The following is a 4,981-nucleotide window of genomic DNA, read 5'->3' as shown; positions in this document are numbered from 1 at the left end:
ACCTCCTGCGAGGCACCGTCGGTACACGGTGGTCAGAAATAAGCATTAAAAAGGTAACGGTGTCAGGACTTCGGTCGTACCCACCTGGGAAGCCGGGGATAAACCGGGGTGGTCAGCCATAATGGCGACTAGAGCATTGTCTATGCTGAGCTGGTGGAACACCCCATCAATCAGTTCCACCGTTATGTCCGGATCCTCTCCGGCGCCCGGATCAAGGGATCTTCTCGGATCCTCGGGTTGTGGAGTTGGGCTTTCTATGCCCTCCACATCCCGGCGCAGTTCCTGCGTCGAAATCATAAAGTAAGACACTTATCTTTGAAAGCACGGATCAGATATATAAACATCCGCTTACCCAGCTCCGAGGGTTATTCATGGAGAATCCATTCAATGGACTCGTGCGGAGGAAGTCCTCCTTCTCCCCCTTGTACAAGCCGGACATGATCTTCACCAGATCGGCGGCCGATCCCGGCCCCTTGCGGCCATGACGGGTGGCGTCATTCTCCCCGTTGAAATCCCACATGGGGTAGCCCCTATATTGGAGCGGCTGCACCCCTCGCATAATGCATGTGGCCATGACTCTAATCATGGTTAATCCAGAATGGGCCAGTAACCGTATCCGGCCCATCAGATAATGGATGCTCCTATCATCTTCCAGTTGAGGGCTCCGTGGGCGCCAACTCAGGCGTTTCTTCAAAGGAGCATTGCTAAACTCCAGGAGGCCGATCCGAACTGGATCCGGCAGCTGGGCGTCCTCCATATAGAACCACTCCGAAGGCTAGTCTTCGAACGCCTTCTTCGGGGTTCCGGATAGATATCCGGTCCCGGCGATGCGCCATATTTCGGCTCCGCCCACTTGATATATCGACCCCACGTGAGAACGGGGTACGAGGCAAAACAGTCTCTTCCACAGCACAAAATGGGGCTCGATGCCCAAGAATAGCTCGCAAACAGCTACAAAGCCCACGATGTGCAAAATGGAGGCAGGTGTGAGGTGGTGAAGTTGGAGTCCGTAGAACTCCAGGAGCCCCCGGAGATACGGATGTATGGGCAATCCGAGTCCCCTTATTAAGTAAGGGACGAAGCATACCCGCTCTCCTTTGGAGGGATTGGGGACGCTCTCCGCCTGCTTCCCACCCTTGTAGGTGGCCAGTCTGGCTCGAACCGGAACCATAAAGGCTGGGGGAAGGTATCCCTCTGCTTGGAGCGTCACTAACTCTCTATGCGGGACTAAGCATCTCCTCCAATCTCCTGGCTGAGGACTGGGAGCGCGAGAAGAGGAGCCGCATCGACTATCCATGTTGGAATGGATTCTTGTCAGATGCGCTTCGATGAGTACTTGCGGAAGGAGGATGGTGTGATTCGGATCTAGATCCACGCCTCTCTTATAGGCGGCTTATTCGCGCAGCTAGGGGGGTAAAACGTAAAAATACCCTGGCTTTTCGCATTCATGCAACACATGGAAGAGGGTCATTATTGGACGTGGAAGCCAAGGAGCACAACATTTATGAAGTAACCGGACACTATTCGGCTAACACATGGAACATGGAGGAGAACCCGCCTTGCAAATGCCGAAGACAACATACGCGCCGGACTCGTCGTCATTGAAGCCTGGTTCGGGGGCTACTGAGGGAGTCCTGGACTAGGGGGTGTCCGGATAGCCGAACTATCATCATCGGCCGGACTCCAAGACTATGAAGATACAAGATTGAAGACTTCGTCCCGTGTCCGGATGGGACTTTCCTTGGCGTGGAAGGCAAGCTTGGCGACACGAATATGTAGATCTCCTACTATTGTAACCGACTCTATGTAACCCTAGCCCTCTCCGGTGTCTATATAAACCGGATGGCTTTAGTCCGTAGGACGAACAACAATCATACCATAGGCTAGCTTCTAGGGTTTAGCCTCCTTGATCTCGTGGTAGATCTACTCTTGTAATACCCACATCATCAATATCAATCAAGCAGGACGTAGGGTTTTACCTCCATCAAGAGGGCCCGAACCTGGGTAAAACATCGTGTCCCTTGTCTCCTGTTACCATCCGCCTAGACGCATAGTTCGGGACCCCCTACCCGAGATCCGCCGGTTTTGACACCGACAATGTCCTTACATAAAACTATTGTTTTTTGTATCCTGCATCAATCAATATGATGAGACACCTTTAGTATATGCAGTGCGATATTAGTTGCATCTTTCATATGATTTATAGCATGCGCTGCTTCTAATTTGTTGAAATTCCATTTATGATGGGACGATTTTAACTTGGCAGTCATATTGGTTGCATCTTTCATGTGGTGTCTAGCTTGCATTTCTTCTTATTTGCTGGAATGGTTTCTGCTTAGTTTACACAAACACTTGTGAACATGCCATGTTGTCCTATTTTTCGTACATATTCCATCCTGGTATCATGTGTTTGCCTTACATCAAAGTAGTGATTGTCAGTATTATGCATGAATGAGTTCTGAATAGAGAATTTTATTGCTTTTTCTTGTCGGTTTTACTTGACAATTCAAAATCAATAAAGCGGAAGGAAGTTAGCAAGGCAGCGGATAAAGGTTCTCCTTCCAAACGGAGGGCCTCTACAGTTTCTACTCCTCCACACCCCCAAGATGATTTCCAAGACAACACATGCATAGACACTCAACAAAGCTGTGTTTATGATGAGCACGTCTCCCCTAGTGCAGCATCACTGGTGCTCCCTCTAACTTGGCACTGTTATATGTGGTTGCATGTTATGTGTGATGTCTAGCTTGTATTGCTTCTAATTTTGTTGAATTCCATTTGCTTACTTTACACATTATACTTGAATAAGACACATGTTCCTGTTTCTAGAACATACAATATCTATCTATCACACCATGTTCTTACATCAAATTACTACTGTTGTGTAACCTGTAACAATCACTTATCATAAGACACGTTTGACTTCGGAGTGTGATATAGGTTACATCTCACATTCTTTTCTAGCTTGTACTACTAATTTGTTGAAATGGCACTTGTGACGAGACAGTTTTAACTTGGTAGAGTGACATTATTTGCATCTTTCATATGGTGTCTAGCTTTCATTGCTTCTAATTTGTTGAAATGCCTTCTCCTTAGTTTACACATCATAAGCTGTGAATATGCAATGCTATGAAAATGCAATGGCACTAATGACGAGAGACCTCTAACATGGTAGTGTGATGTTGTTTGCATCTTGCATATGATTTATTTCTTGTACTGCTTCACATTTGTTTAAACGCCATTTATGCTGAGACACTGTTAACTTGACAAAGCGATATTTGTAGCATCTTTCATATGGTGTCTACCTTCCATTGCATTGCTTCTAATTTGGTGAAATGTCTTCTTCTTAGTTTACACATCATAGTTCTGGTTATCTCTTCCGTCCTGTTTTTCATGCATATTACATCCTCCTATCATGTGGTTGTCTAACATCAAAGTTTTATTCGTCTGCATCACGTATCAATTTGTTCTGAAGAACTAAATTTTATTCGTTTTTCTTGTCGGCTTGACTTAACATGGCACAGAGAAAGAGGAAGAAACAAAGAATGGCAGGGAATGAGAAGCGGATGAATCCTACAGATTCTGCTGGTACTGATGGTGCAATAGAAGGTGAAAGTCCAACGGAAAATTCTACAAACACGGCATCCCATGCTACACGAACTGCAAAAAAAGCCAAACATAAACAAATAGCTGCCACCAAACAAGCAGAGACAGCCCTAGTTCTTGCAACACCTACCACAGTACTACCAGCTGCACGACAGACTCGTGCGTCAACTGAGCTAGCAGCACGTTCCCAAGCTCCCTTGCCACCTGACACTACTTCCCAAGCACTCTTGACACAAGACGAGTTGGCAATATCAGATGAACCTTGTGAGCTTCAACAGCAAGAAGGTAGTTGCTGGAGTCAAGTTATAGTTGCATGCTTCTTTATATGTAGTCTCACAGTTTGATGTACACTAACACTTCCTATGTTTGTTGTTGGACTAGCACCTAGGTGCAAGAGGAAACAAACATCAGGGATAATGCTCGATAGGTTAACTAAATCTAGAGGAGGAAGAATGGAGATCCGTTTTGAGCTAGGTTTAAAAAGGCCACGTGATGCTACAGAGTCAACCAAGTTAGTATCAGAGGCAGCGGTTGCCGTTAGGTGTCATGTACGTATCCTCCCAACATGGATTCAGTACAGGAATGACAAAGATGAAACCCAGTTCAACACCTTCCTCGACCATTTATCTGTAAGTATGGTTATGTATGGAAACTAGTAATATCGTCTTGCTCTGTCCCATACTTTCTAGGTTGCTGATAATGAGACTCCCATAATTTTCAACAGAGGTTCAAGTTGGATAGCCAAGATGATGCAACCAGACAAGCTTGCACCCATGTTTTCAAGTCTGCTCTGCGATAGTATCGATATAACTTGAGGAAAACTCACTTTGAAGGCAAGGCTAACAGTGAACTTTCCCAAACATCTCCAGTGGAAAATATATCGGATGAAGACTGGAGGGGCCTTGTTAAACACTGGTCTGATCCGAAGTATCAGGTACATTATATATATGTGATCAGATCACATGTTGAAGCCCTATTGACGCATGTGCCACACAAATCTATCTTCTTGCAGGTGAACTGTTCAAAGAACAAGGCCAACCGTATGAAAGTGAAATTCCAACAGACGACAGGATCTCGTAGCTATATTGTACACTGCGAGGCTCTTGTAATTAGTTGTTGTTTCACTATTTTTGCTGTACCATATTATCAGATCTATATTGACTTGTTCGAAATGCAGAGGAAAGCCCGCAAGGACCAAAAAGTACCTGAACCAAATGCTGTGGAAATCTTCAAGGACTGTCACACCAGCAAGAAGAAGGGCATGACTACACCAGTCAAAGCCGCTGTTGTAAGTCCTTAATCCTCATGCCTTTTAACTACTACTTACTCTGACTTGTGCCTTGAACTGCATGGTTTGCAGCCAATGTCTATTACT

The sequence above is a fragment of the Triticum aestivum genome, chromosome 4B (genome assembly GCF_018294505.1).
Source record: "Triticum aestivum cultivar Chinese Spring chromosome 4B, IWGSC CS RefSeq v2.1, whole genome shotgun sequence".
NCBI classification, from domain to species: Eukaryota; Viridiplantae; Streptophyta; class Magnoliopsida; order Poales; family Poaceae; genus Triticum; species Triticum aestivum.
This window is presented reverse-complemented; position numbering follows the sequence as displayed.